Source organism: Siniperca chuatsi, linkage group LG9 (genome assembly GCF_020085105.1).
Source record: "Siniperca chuatsi isolate FFG_IHB_CAS linkage group LG9, ASM2008510v1, whole genome shotgun sequence".
Classification (NCBI taxonomy): Eukaryota; Metazoa; Chordata; class Actinopteri; order Centrarchiformes; family Sinipercidae; genus Siniperca; species Siniperca chuatsi.
In genome coordinates this window covers 27512304-27527803 of record NC_058050.1, presented here as the reverse complement: position 1 = coordinate 27527803, position 15500 = coordinate 27512304, and the positions used below count along the sequence as shown (strand labels likewise).

At 41.7% G+C, this 15500-nt stretch overlaps 1 protein-coding gene and 1 long non-coding RNA gene across 2 annotated transcripts in view; one reads left to right on the top strand and one right to left on the bottom strand.

Annotated features, from left to right (window-relative positions):
* The window catches only part of cdk14 (cyclin-dependent kinase 14), a 196794-nt gene that overhangs the window by 38161 nt on the left and 143133 nt on the right, over positions 1–15500 (top strand). The gene's annotated exons all lie outside the window — the stretch shown is intronic.
* On the bottom strand, positions 9313–15390 carry LOC122881914. The gene is made up of 3 exons (XR_006379258.1): positions 15154–15390; positions 12210–12613; positions 9313–9679 (listed from the first exon to the last, which is right to left on the bottom strand). It is a non-coding gene; the product is annotated as an uncharacterized LOC122881914 (long non-coding RNA).

Sequence of the window (15500 nt, the reverse complement as noted above, 5' to 3'; positions counted from 1 at the left end):
AAATCAACTTCTGCACATCACACAACGCACAATAAGCCCAAAGAAGAGTGAGGCGGCCATATGACAATCTTTTTTTTTCTCCTGCTGCAGAAAGCCAGCAAAAGCTGCTTTGTTGACAGGCTCCCTTGCTGAATCTGGGTTGGCAACAAAGGATGTCTTTCATCCTCAGTGGCTGTGTTGCTATCTGCAGGAGACTGCAACCTTCTCTTATCTAGCTTCAGATAAAGCACTTTGTCATTCAACAGTTTACCACTACCAAAGCCAGAGGATTCAAGGCTTCTTCCCTCTCAAATGGAGAGCTGTTTGAGATGCAGCACATTTATAGCAACACAGAACTGTGCACAATCCCAGTCAATGTAATTTTAACCTGAGCCATTTTTAGATTCTTTTCCTGTCATTGGAATAAGGAAAAGGGGAAAGTGTATTGCTTCAATTATTTGTCCCAAGTGGTAATTTTAGATTTTAGTTTTCCCACATCTTTGTACATACAGTTTTGAGCATCTGGACCTTTTGGGACAATGAGCATTTAGACCTCTGGTCTGCTTGATTGTGGTCTTAGGCAAGTAGGGTTCCATGAATTCCAGAATGCTTATTTTTGCTTAATTTGCTAAAAAAAAAATATCCTAAAGTCAATAATGCATGTAGTTTTTTGATAGAAATGTACATTAGTTTTTGTCTTTTTATTACTGTTATAGTAGTTTTAGTCTAGTTTTAATGAACCAAAACTAAGGACAGTAAGTCTAGTTTTCCTCAGTAAAATTACAGTGTCATCTTCATTATGCATTTTTAATTGTTATGTCTTCTAAGCATTTGGAGGCTACAGCTGTTGCCATCTTTGATGTGTACACACACAATAGTCGGCGGTGTTGTTCTCGCACTGCTATGCTCTAATGTTGGCTTACGCGGGGGTTCAAGAGATGAAAATGGGAGAAAAGCTTGTTTAAGGATGCCAGTGCTACTAATTACATGGGAAACCTGGGGGTATTGACTTCACATTCACTAAATCCTCTATGTTGACACCAGGACTGCACATATTACTATGGAAGCTCCCTCCCACTCCCACTTTGTCAGCTTGATCTCCAGTAAAATCAAGACAGATCACTTGCTTTACTTGTGGTAGCAGGGGTGTATTTCTATGTTGGCTAATACGTGGACATTTGAGAGGCACAAAAATATGAAACAAGCTGCCACAAACTCTGGCCTCCATGATAATAAACTGCTCTCACATTAAGCAGTGTTATGGTTTGAAGGCATGACAGAAAAAGGCTGAGAGCCCGACAGCGGGTCCATACACGCATGAGCTGACCTCACCACCATGCTTTATAACCGCATTTCCTGTTCTGATTAAAGGAGTGGAGAAGAACTAACAACTCTTAAAAGATTTTTGATATGTGACAGTGACACATTAACGTCGTATGATCTCAGAGTTCCAATATGTAGTTCTTTGGAAATGAGTCTATTCTAAATATTTTAAAGTCATCATGAAAAGTCTTTCTGAGCTGTTGCAGGGTGGGTCAGGAGTGATGTCATCTCAGATGTAATTACCCGTGATCCCTTCCAAATACTGACGGTCAGAGAACAAAAATGCTCTGTAAAATACCAAAGCATCATGAGACTTTAGTTAGTCACATTATCATCAGGACTCCCATTATACTGAATATATGACTCTGTGTGTCTTATGCTGTTACCACTACTACTACCACCTACTGCTTCATAATTATAATTGGTTCGTCTGTAAAAGCCATTCAACTTATAAGCTTCAGCTTATTTTTATAAATGCAGCCCCCTGCATCTTGACTAGGACAAATTTTTGATCATATCTCTCAGATTTACAAACATCTCCGCTGGTTACCTGTTCATTACAGAATTGATTTAAAGATTATGGGGGAAGCCTGGCCCCAGATTATATATATGACATGCTTCCAGTGTCAACCAAACAGATTTATCAGGTCACAGGACAGCCATCTCCTGGGGGGGGGAGATACACTTGTTTGTTCCCATTCCAGATTGTGCCACCATAACGTCGCCGCTCTTAAACACAGCATTTTTGGCTGCATGGATTTGCAGAAGATGTGCATCCCACCTCTCTGTTGCTGCAACCACCAGCCCATAATTGTGGTGGTGAGTGGGCAGGAAATGAAACATACATTGGAACTGTATGTGAATACAGTTACTTTAGTTCTGTCCACTATGCTCTCAATACCAGCCATCCAACTATCTGCGGAAATCCATCTTTCTTTCTGTTTTGTTACACTGTTTTGGTAACCAGGCTGCAGTAATCTACAAGTTCAGTGTGATTGAAACAATCTAGGTTGTCCGACGTGTCCTACAAATGGGGATAATGGCACACACTATTGGACAGTCTCGTTTGTATGCATGAAAAGTGAAGGAAGCAGTTGTGTGAAGAATGAAAAAAGACCTTGAGAGAGTGGTTCAAACCCTACCGACTTTCACATCTCCGCATACCTGGCCAATAGCTGCATAAAGTGGGTGTGATTGAAGTCATAAATAAAATGGCGATTCAGGCAATCGTTAAGGGTTTTAGATGCTGTTTCATAACCTGACAAGCGCTTTATTTTAAGCATACTGAGGCTGATTGTTCAATATAGTGTAGAGGGATTAGGATTGATTGATTGATTCTTGATTTGATCAAGAAAGTCACATACTCATTCATGAGGTCACTGTCTGACTGTCAGCACCTTTTGCAGCCTTCTGCCTGGGTTGTGCAGTGTGTTGGCTGAGTATTAGAGTTTATCCAAATGCTGCTGAAGGGTGTATGGTCATTGACAGATTGTTTTTTGGGACGAAGAAGGATAATACAGTACATACAAAGAATCTTACCAAAAGTGTAGTTTCAGTTCAGGCTTGAACTTTATGCATCAATGTATCCACGGTCTTTGAAGGCTCATTTTACCAACCTGTAGGAGACTCATTGCCATCTGCTGGCAAAACTGAGCCTTAATCCTGTCTACACGCTCTGTCACTGTGTCATCATTCACAGCATTGACAACCAGCCAGTAAACACACACCAGCCCTTACCATTTGTCTCATCCAGAGCAGCTCTTGCCATTAACTCAGCACAGAGTCCACATGCCTGACAGTGATGCCTTTTAGACAACAATCTGCTTGACTGATTTCCATAATCAAGGCTGTGTGAGACATTTTTGTTAGCATCAGTGCCCCCGCAGGCAGCCAAGTCTTTTCCTTTACTTGAGTCTTAAAAGCTGCATGGCTACGTGAAGTTAAGAGTCAAGCTGAGGTTAATCCAGCTTTAGAGGTCACACTTTTACAGCACCAAACGCTTTTGAGACTTTGACACTTTGTGCAGGTTCGCTACAGTAAAATGTAAGCGCTAATCTGAGGGCCTGGAGCAGTGTGCTTAGTGATGAATAGGGATTATGGTGCTTCTTTAAAGTCTGCAGTAGCTCTGTCTGTTTCATGTGCTCGTGTTGTATCATCCTGCTGATTTGCATTCTGATGCTCGTCAGTAGCACAAAGCTGCAGTTTATTCCTCGCAGCGAGCAAACAGCAGACTGATGAGCTGTTTGACCGCCACTATGAAGAAGTCATTGTCTGAAGGCTCATCCCCTCAGGCCGACCTATTGTTTTTCGAATTAGTCCTAAATTAATTGCAACGCTGAGCTCGGGAGACAAAATATTTTCCAATAAGTTTTATTTCTGATTTGGTGTGTGTGTGTGTGTGTATGGGTATGTGTTTGTGATTTGGTTTGCTCTTCTATTGATCTGCAGGGCCCAGAGGTGGCGGGCAATGTGGAGAGCACTGCAGAATAACAATGATAGAGTGATGGAGGGGCAACATGGAGGCTCTCTTTCTTCTGGAGAGAAGCCAGAGGCATCAGTAGGATGCTAAATCCTAATACAGACAGTGGGAGGGAAGGACGGCACACAGATGTGCTATCTGAGTTAAAGGGGAATTTAGGCCAGGCACGCCTGTGAATATCACTGAACATTTGTCCACATGCACAAACACACATGCGCACACAAACACACACAGACATGGAAACCTATATAAACAGCTGGGGCAGCAGCTGGGTGCTTCATCCTCTCTAGGTCATTCAGTTCTCCGTCATGGCCAGCGTTAAGTGGATATGGTGCTTCTGCGGCATTATTCGCTTTTCTCCTTGTCAATCGATTGCCACTTTTCTCCGGGAGGTAGGTGCCAGTTTGTTGTGTTTGGGCTTTTTTTTTTTTTTTTTTTTTATTGACAAGGAGGAGTCAAAGTCAGCAGCAGGCCGAAACTCACTCATACATATTCTCTGTAGCTTCTGTTACACACTCTTTAAGGAATCTGACGTTTCACAACTTAGTGTGCCTGTGCCCACGCAGAGTGTACAGCCAATTATACCGTGCAGGCAGCGTGAGGTGTTATTCAGCTCTGAGTGGGAACATACTGGGCTCATTTTAATAGCTACCCGAGGCGGACCCCGCCTCTCTGATCTCTCTCTGGACTTTTCCAGTTCAGGGTTACCTCCTGTAATGATATCCAGCTTCTCTGGCAGTTTCTGTCTGACCGTGTTGACCAAACAAAAGGGTTGACTCAGTGAGGAGCTTCCTACTGTAAGTGTGAGCATACAGCTGCTGTTCATGTGACACGATTTTCCCCATGAATTTCCTCTGAAGGAGCTACAAAGTAGTAAAATAACTTTTTTCACATTGTCACATACAATATATATCTATTCTACTATCTACTATATCTACTTTTTACACCATGACATTGAAGTTATATTACACTCATAAACCCTATTCCAACAGGATTAAAATTCCAGGGGGAGGTGGGTAGTAAAATATATATGTATATATATTTACCCTGGGCATGTGTAACTAAACTTATTGTTCTGGATGGCATTTGAGCCATTGCCAGATTGCAGGAGGTGGTTCTCCATGATCCATGAATCCATGTAGTCCACTACACATTTAATCACTTAGTGAATGTGATCCAGACCAGCCAAGTCAGAATGTTTACCTGTTGTTGATAAGATTCCGTTTTTTTTCTCAATTGTTTTTCTTTTTTTGTTGTCATCTTGCTCTCGAAGTAGGACTGTATGTTGGCATCAGTCAGGTTATCAAAGACCTTTGCCACTTGTTTTATCGTCACACAGAACTCAAACTGCTCGCTCAGCTTTGTGCTCTTCATTTGCAAAAACACAAAGATACTGTTTTAAAATACATAGGCTGTTCACGAAATATACAGTGAAATTTACGCACTGTATAGTGACTGTAAAGATTCCCACAATGCAAACTAAAACAGCAGTGTAAATGGCATGTACACTACCTTCTCCTAGATGCAAAAATTACAGTTGTGCGACGCTACACCTGTCAGGAACGATGCAAAATGATGATGATTCATCAGTGACCAAAAACTCAATTTGCTGCTCGCTGTAAAGTAAACCACTAAATGTCTCTTATATTGGAAGTAGGGAATGAGTGAACGAGGCGTGATTTTGGATACAACTAAGGTGTCTCTCCCACAGGTGCTTCCACTAATTCTTGCTGATTAGACCTCTGCTTAGGTTAAGGTTGGCCACAGCTATACTGGAAATTACATGATCTCACCAAACTCCTCATAGACCTGCTGCTATGATTAGGCCTACTGGTACACATTTTTATGGCAGACATTCTGACATTTCAGAGCAGGAAAAAGCACAGGCATAGTTTATAACATTAATAACGACTCCATTTCAGTTACATCAGCCAGCTCCATCGTCCTGGTATTGTGCATGACTTACTATGACTGAGCAATCGTTATTGTCATTAGCTACACCTGCACTTTTCCTGCTCTGACATGTAAAAGTATCAGTGGAAAAGGTCTCACCTGGTGCAGCAACAAACTGATAGGAGAGTGAGAGAAATGTGAATCCGGCACGATCTGTACACGCCCACGCAGTCCTGAGTCTATACAATAAAGAAAAATACTGCTGTGGATAAGAATGTAAATTTGTAATTGTTAAGAGTTTACTCCTGTAATGTACCAGGGTATGGGGAGAATAATCCCATGGATATGTGCTCTGGACGAGATTCAAATCTTTGACCGGCACATGTAATATTAAAATCACCCGACCTGCCCACGAAAAGAAAATTCCGTGTGAATGAGGCTATTCTGAGTGAAAATGTCCAACCCATATACATTTTTATTCGGCTGCATCACTACATTAAATGGAAAAGTTTATACAATGTGTCCAGTAAATAAGCATTACATGTTTGGTGTCTTAAAATCTTTTTTAATCTCCACTCAGAGGATGGGTTGCTTAGAGCTCGGGCTGTGTAGCACGTGTTTGGGCCCACAGGTGGATTTGACAGTAGAATAATATTTGGATATCAAGGTCAGAGAAATTCATCAGTTATTTGAGGTGATGGATGTGGATCAGGAGTTAGCCTCTATGATCATGTGACTCAGCTGAATGGAACCTGTTATAAGGCTGATGTAGGTCTGTTTACAGCTGAAAGAAAGAATCCACTGCACACAAGCCCTGTGTGACCGAAGAGCTAGCAGTGACTTCACTGGTCTGTTGTTCATTTTACTGTTAAAGGATGTAAAGTTACTTGTCACTTGAGTGTGAACACAGAGTGAAAACACTCGACGTGTCCCCGTCCAGTGCTCCTCATTCACACCGGCAGCCTTAATGAGCGTCAGGAGGGACATCGCAGCCAGAAGAGTTTTTGGTGCTGCTGTCTGCAGGAGGCTGGTTGCATGATATTTTTGTGTTGCAGGAATAGAGATGCAGATGCTTGTGATTTTTATAGTGTGATTGTAGATATGGGATAAAAATAACTGCAGTTGTTTACTTTTACAAAACAAGGAAATTCAAGGGAGCATTTTATTCTTCTGGTGCTGCAAAAAGATTTTTTGTCAGTATTAAAAGTGCATATAATTAGAGTCGTCCACCTCTATATTCTACAGCAACCTTTCCTTCATGCCAAAAATCCGATTTGAGAGCGAGAGACTGAAAGATACTCCTTTTACGCTGTGTGATTTTGTGCTATCCCAGGCGAAAGTTAACAATCGTGAGATAGAGAGAAATGGATCCAAAACAGTGGTCTTAGATCGCTTGTGAGACTCGCGCACTTACATCTGATGTAGAGCTTTGGCAAACAAAGACAGCGTGCGTCAAAATTCTGACTAGTTCTCACAATGTGTCAGCTGCTACGAGCCAAGACTACACCAACCAGTCGACATGAAATGACGCAGAATTCACTGGCGAGTTAGCATGTTTTTGCTAAAAAAAAACCCAACTAGTTTACCTCAAACTCACTTTGCAAAATTGGCTGTCCACGTTACACTCTGTTCCCTGCCCACGAACAGGTCCACACACTTTTTCTAAACATGAGTGGCGCAGATGGATGATGCAAGTTGATGACATGTCTCTGCTTGCATCTTTTCTCTCCTATTTGCATCTTAGCACGAAAAACATGACACTTTTCCAACATGTGTCTGCTCCACATCTGAGCTCTGGGTTAACCAACCATCACGGACCGGATTCCACTGCAATTAGCCTTTGATGTATACATCAGTATGAGTCTCCTGCCAATGCTGACCACTGTTTAATGAGACAACATCTCAGTGGTTGGACAGTGTGCGGTCTGTGGCTTTTGACTGTTTGCACACTTTGTGCATCACTCTGACTTTGAGCCAGTTGAATCAAACATTGTTGGTGTAACATTGCTAACAATGCTAATAAACTATGCAAGTCAGAAGTGTCTGTTGTGTGGAAGAATATGCTTTGATTACATAGATATAGGACCTGATTCCATACACATGTTAAATGATGTTCACAGATGTCACTATTGGTATTTGCAGTCAGAAAAGTCAAGAAAACCTTTTATTATAATAATGAAGTATAGCAAGAATAAAACACCAGCTGGCCGCTGAACCATGTTCAGTTTCAAGTCTCTGCATGTTGATTTTTAAGAGCTTAGCATTAAGACTGGAAATGGGGGGAAACAGCCTGGCTCTGACCAAAGGTAACAAAATCCACCTACCAGAACCTCTAAAGCTCACTAATTAACACGTTATATCTTGTTTGTTTAATCGAAGAGTAAAAATGACAATTGCAGTTTTACAGCACGGGGCTATTTGCAGGACTATTTCTTGACTGGGCCAGGCTAGCTGTTTCCCCTGTGTCCAGTCTTTATGCTAAGCAAAGCTAACCGGCTGCTGGCTCCTGCTTCAAATTTGCTACATCTTCTCGCAGCAAGAAAGTGAATGAGTGCATTTCCAAATATGTCAAACTATTAACCTTTTAAGCAAAGAACAAATACTTTTATTTTAATTTTCTTTAATAGTTGGATTATATATTACATTTCATTTTCTATTTGTAATTGATATCATGCACTTCTTGGCCAAAAGTATGCAGACACCCAAACATTACAATGAACATGTCTGTCATTCCAAAACCATGGGCATTAATGTGCTGCTATATCAGCCACCACTCTGCTGGTTTCAGACTTTGATCTCAGCAGATTTTGGGCTTGATAAGGTCTGGCTCGCAGTCTACCTTCCAGTTAATTCCAAAGATGTTGGATGGGGTTGAGGTCAGGACTCAATTCTGTCATTTCAGAAAAGCAAAAAAATCGAATGAATAGGCACCGTGATGAAGTCCAGTACGCGCTCCTCAAAATATATCCATGGCCACTCCCCGTAGTATTAGCAAGCAGAACCATGACCCCTGACACTCCCTTCTTCCCCCCTTCTTCACAATCCCACTATGGTTGATTTTCAAAATATATGCAGGAGGAGCGGACAGTGTTTCATTACTCTTTTAGAGCTGATATGAAATCTCTATTATTTAATGAAAAGTTTAAAACAAAAGTCTAACATCAAATGTATAGTTCATTTAGACAACACCGAGAAAAACAGCGTCAATAGGCTAGCACAGTGTGTCAGTGTGTGCATGTCAGTAGAACTTGTGGTGGAGTTTATTAGTGGTTGTGTGTACTGTAAAGTACTTTATTATACCATTGTTAAAGCCAATACATTGTTATTGTTAAGTTTTAGTACATAGCGTAGTTTCTGACAGTCATTTGATCTATATTTATATATAAATCAAATGATTATCAGATTGAGGCAATGAGCCTAAGTTGACTTGTGACAGAACATTTTGTATATTATGATTCTGCTCTACTACTCGAGGCAGTGAAATGTATTATGTGGTATTAATTTAATCTTTTATAGCCTACAGTGTAAATCAGAGTGTGTTTCTCTTGGAGATGCTCGACGGTCATGAGCAAGATGCTAAAGAGGTGATGCAAGGTACTTACTCCTCCTCCTGCCGTATTTGGGAAAAACACATTTTTACTGCTAAAGAACATGCCGTTATTCCAAAGTGAGGTTACGGATGATGAGGAGGGTTCAATGAAGATATCTGGCTGCACTTTTGGTTATGCTATCTCTGGACTGGCCAAAAGTATGCAGACACCCAAACATTACAATGAACATGTCTGTCATTCCAAAACCATGGGCATTAATGTGCTGCTATATCAGCCACCACTCTGCTGGTTTCAGACTTTGATCTCAGCAGATTTTGGGCTTGATAAGGTCTGGCTCGCAGTCTGCCTTCCAGTTAATTCCAAAGATGTTGGATGGGGTTGAGGTCAGGACTCAATTCTGTCATTTCAGAAAAGCATTTCTTGACCTGGCTGTGTGCATGGGAGCGTTGTCATGCTGAAACAGGAAAGGGACAAACATTTAGTGTTGCCACAAAGCTGCAGGTACACTGTTGCCATAATATATTTCACATTTGGAGTTGGTAGCCCTCCTTACACATACTAAACTACAGTGGGTTGTGCAGTATATATACAGTATGTGAAACAAATGTATTATTTCTGCCTGTAATTGTGTTCTTTGAGTGAGTATTTCAGACCCTGTTTGTCTCCGTATGTACTGGAACCCTTCTGTCTGGCTCCCATTCTCATTCTCTGCTCACTGGCTGTTCACTGTCTCTCTGCCCCGTCTCACCTCTTACCCCCTGATGGACCCCCCAGTCACCCCAGTGGCCTGTATACAGCATGTTTATGTATGAATATGTGTGTGTGTGTGTGTGTGTGTGTGTGTGTGTGTGTGTGTTTCATCTGCTTCCGGACCAGAGTTGGGAGGGCATTTGTGTGCAACGCTGAATAATGAATAACCTACAGGCGCCCCACTATTCTGCAACTAACTCGCTTGCACACATTTAAAACGCTGTGTGTGTATGTATGGGTGTGTGTGTGTGTGTGTGTGTGTGAGTGTGTATATGTTTACAGCGTTAAATCCTGTTAAAATGCAAATAATCTCCTCTGCAGTTTTCATGGTTTGAACTGATTGCTGTCTGCTGTGGCTTGGAAATGGACTTTGGTTTAGATCCATCCCGAGCCATCTTATTGTGAATTTCACACCTTCCTGCCTCACTACAACACAGTAGGCATGGTGTGGTTCCTGTAGCAACAAGCCTGTCAGTCAAGGTCATCCATGACAGAGAGAAAGAGGGAGCCAGGAAAAACAGGGGGAGAGGAAGACTGAGTGAGAATGTGAACAAAGGAAAAATCTCCTCTATCTGATGATTTGTATTTTGTAGCGTGACGGGGCGTGACATGACTTGGGAGGCAGCTTCTCCTCTGTGTGGACTGACAATACTGATGAATTGAGGGAACAGATGTACGCAAAATACACATTGTGACACACACACTGCTCCCACAACCAGCTATATTTGTAATTATCATCATTAAGTCACCTCTTTTTCCTGTCTCTAAGCACTCTGTGCTGTGGGGCTTTGAACTATTACTCTCGATATTTATTCATACATTCATCTATCTTCACCTCGTGGTGGTTAGGACCGCTAGGTGAAGATATTTCAGTTCATCTGTAATGGATCCAGACTTTCATAGTGTTTACCTCTGTGTTTTTTCTGTCCCCACTTTCTCCAAGTTACTTTCTGATCGGAGACAAGTGGTGGTGAGGAAGGAGAGGCAATGAACTGGCCATAAGTGGGATCATGAGGGATGTGTGTGTTGTGGGATCAGGAGCACAACAGATATTTGTTTAAATTAAAATGTCAGTGAGTATTGCTTTTACCTAGATAACCCTGATAAACACTAAATACACTAAATTCTCAAATAAAAGCCTGTATTCAAACCAGTAAAGGCCAATTGCTAATAAAGACCAGGTAGAGACCATTTAGGTTGGGTGGAATTACCTGTACTCTAATAGCTGTCGTGGTAAATTCAGTATGATGTCCATTTCCACAGCACTAATTCCATCAGTACAACAACTGAGTCATGGCATCCTCACCACTCTGCTGCTCTGAATTTCTCTTTTGAACCGAAATTCAGAGCAGTAATTAGTGAGTCTTCCCTCACTAATTATTTCCAATCAATTCTAAGCAACTGGAAGAAAAACCCAGTGAGGGCCAGTGAGGGTCGCGGCCAGGAAAGAGACACTACTGTGCATGTGCAGTGAGCTGCAGAACACAAAATCAAAGGCAAGGGGAAAAAACAATTTTTTGGCATATGCACTCTGCGAGCAAATTTCAATCGAGTGAATAGGCACCGTGATGAAGTCCAGTACGCACTCCTCAAAATATATCCATGGCCACTCCCGTAGTATTAGCAAGCAGAACCATGACCCCTGACACTCCCTTCTTCCCCCCTTCTTCACAATCCCACTATGGTTGATTTTCAAAATATATGCAGGAGGAGCGGACAGTGTTTCATTACTCTTTTAGAGCTGATATGAAATCTCTATTATTTAATGAAAAGTTTAAAACAAAAGTCTAACATCAAATGTATAGTTCATTTAGACAACACCGAGATAAACAGCGTCAATAGGCTAGCACAGTGTGTCAGTGTGTGCATGTCAGTAGAACTTGTGGTGGAGTTTATTAGTGGTTGTGTGTACTGTAAAGTACTTTATTATACCATTGTTAAAGCCAATACATTGTTATTGTTAAGTTTTAGTACATAGCGTAGTTTCTGACAGTCATTTGATCTATATTTATATATAAATCAAATGATTATCAGATTGAGGCAATGAGCCTAAGTTGACTTGTGACAGAACATTTTGTATATTATGATTCTGCTCTACTACTCGAGGCAGTGAAATGTATTATGTGGTATTAATTTAATCTTTTATAGCCTACAGTGTAAATCAGAGTGTGTTTCTCTTGGAGATGCTCGACGGTCATGAGCAAGATGCTAAAGAGGTGATGCAAGGTACTTACTCCTCCCTCCTGCCGTATTTGGGAAAAACACATTTTTACTGCTAAAGAACATGCCGTTATTCCAAAGTGAGGTTACGGATGATGAGGAGGGTTCAATGAAGATATCTGGCTGCACTTTTGGTTATGCTATCTCTGGACTGGCCAAAAGTATGCAGACACCCAAACATTACAATGAACATGTCTGTCATTCCAAAACCATGGGCATTAATGTGCTGCTATATCAGCCACCACTCTGCTGGTTTCAGACTTTGATCTCAGCAGATTTTGGGCTTGATAAGGTCTGGCTCGCAGTCTGCCTTCCAGTTAATTCCAAAGATGTTGGATGGGGTTGAGGTCAGGACTCAATTCTGTCATTTCAGAAAAGCATTTCTTGACCTGGCTGTGTGCATGGGAGCGTTGTCATGCTGAAACAGGAAAGGGACAAACATTTAGTGTTGCCACAAAGCTGCAGGTACACTGTTGCCATAATATATTTCACATTTGGAGTTGGTAGCCCTCCTTACACATACTAAACTACAGTGGGTTGTGCAGTATATATACAGTATGTGAAACAAATGTATTATTTCTGCCTGTAATTGTGTTCTTTGAGTGAGTATTTCAGACCCTGTTTGTCTCCGTATGTACTGGAACCCTTCTGTCTGGCTCCCATTCTCATTCTCTGCTCACTGGCTGTTCACTGTCTCTCTGCCCCGTCTCACCTCTTACCCCCTGATGGACCCCCCAGTCACCCCAGTGGCCTGTATACAGCATGTTTATGTATGAATATGTGTGTGTGTGTGTGTGTGTGTGTGTGTGTGTGTGTGTGTGTTTCATCTGCTTCCGGACCAGAGTTGGGAGGGCATTTGTGTGCAACGCTGAATAATGAATAACCTACAGGCGCCCCCCCCCCCACTATTCTGCAACTCGCTTGCACACATTTAAAACGCTGTGTGTGTATGTATGGGTGTGTGTGTGTGTGTGTGTGTGTGAGTGTGTATATGTTTACAGCGTTAAATCCTGTTAAAATGCAAATAATCTCCTCTGCAGTTTTCATGGTTTGAACTGATTGCTGTCTGCTGTGGCTTGAAATGGACTTTGGTTTAGATCCATCCCGAGCCATCTTATTGTGAATTTCACACCTTCCTGCCTCACTACAACACAGTAGGCATGGTGTGGTTCCTGTAGCAACAAGCCTGTCAGTCAAGGTCATCCATGACAGAGAGAAAGAGGGAGCCAGGAAAAACAGGGGGAGAGGAAGACTGAGTGAGAATGTGAACAAAGGAAAAATCTCCTCTATCTGATGATTTGTATTTTGTAGCGTGACGGGGCGTGACATGACTTGGGAGGCAGCTTCTCCTCTGTGTGGACTGACAATACTGATGAATTGAGGGAACAGATGTACGCAAAATACACATTGTGACACACACACTGCTCCCACAACCAGCTATATTTGTAATTATCATCATTAAGTCACCTCTTTTTTCCTGTCTCTAAGCACTCTGTGCTGTGGGGCTTTTGAACTATTACTCTCGCATATTTATTCATACATTCATCTATCTTCACCTCGTGGTGGTTAGGACCGCTAGGTGAAGATATTTCAGTTCATCTGTAATGGATCCAGACTTTCATAGTGTTTACCTCTGTGTTTTTTCTGTCCCCACTTTCTCCAAGTTACTTTCTGATCGGAGACAAGTGGTGGTGAGGAAGGAGAGGCAATGAACTGGCCATAAGTGGGATCATGAGGGATGTGTGTGTTGTGGGATCAGGAGCACAACAGATATTTGTTTAAATTAAAATGTCAGTGAGTATTGCTTTTACCTAGATAACCCTGATAAACACTAAATACACTAAATTCTCAAATAAAAGCCTGTATTCAAACCAGTAAAGGCCAATTGCTAATAAAGACCAGGTAGAGACCATTTAGGTTGGGTGGAATTACCTGTACTCTAATAGCTGTCGTGGTAAATTCAGTATGATGTCCATTTCCACAGCACTAATTCCATCAGTACAACAACTGAGTCATGGCATCCTCACCACTCTGCTGCTCTGAATTTCTCTTTTGAACCGAAATTCAGAGCAGTAATTAGTGAGTCTTCCCTCACTAATTATTTCCAATCAATTCTAAGCAACTGGAAGAAAAAACCCAGTGAGGGCCAGTGAGGGTCGCGGCCAGGGAAAGAGACACTACTGTGCATGTGCAGTGAGCTGCAGAACACAAAATCAAAGGCAAGGGGAAAAAACAACTTTTTGGCATATGCACTCTGCGAGCAAATTTCAATCGAGTGAATAGGCACCGTGATGAAGTCCAGTACGCGCTCCTCAAAATATATCCATGGCCACTCCCCGTAGTATTAGCAAGCAGAACCATGACCCCTGACACTCCCTTCTTCCCCCCTTCTTCACAATCCCACTATGGTTGATTTTCAAAATATATGCAGGAGGAGCGGACAGTGTTTCATTACTCTTTTAGAGCTGATATGAAATCTCTATTATTTAATGAAAAGTTTAAAACAAAAGTCTAACATCAAATGTATAGTTCATTTAGACAACACTGAGATAAACAGCGTCAATAGGCTAGCACAGTGTGTCAGTGTGTGCATGTCAGTAGAACTTGTGGTGGAGTTTATTAGTGGTTGTGTGTACTGTAAAGTACTTTATTATACCATTGTTAAAGCCAATACATTGTTATTGTTAAGTTTTAGTACATAACTTAGTTTCTGACAGTCATTTGATCTATATTTATATATAAATCAAATGATTATCAGATTGAGGCAATGAGCCTAAGTTGACTTGTGACAGAACATTTTGTATATTATGATTCTGCTCTACTACTCGAGGCAGTGAAATGTATTATGTGGTATTAATTTAATCTTTTATAGCCTACAGTGTAAATCAGAGTGTGTTTCTCTTGGAGATGCTCGACGGTCATGAGCAAGATGCTAAAGAGGTGATGCAAGGTACTTACTCCTCCCTCCTGCCGTATTTGGGAAAAACACATTTTTACTGCTAAAGAACATGCCGTTATTCCAAAGTGAGGTTACGGATGATGAGGAGGGTTCAATGAAGATATCTGGCTGCACTTTTGGTTATGCTGTCTCTGGACTGGCCAGACACCCAGGTTTCACATTTGATCTGAGGTGCTGCAGCCCAGTGAGGCAGACAAAAACAGCTCATCTTCACTTAGCTCAGCTCAGCTCAGATTCACACACATTCCTGCCGTGGCTGCATCACTGTAGCTGGAAGCTGCTAGCTGCTGCTGCAGACAGTTTGCTTCCTTAAACTCCTCCGGGCTGTACCATCTCAGCCGAGCGG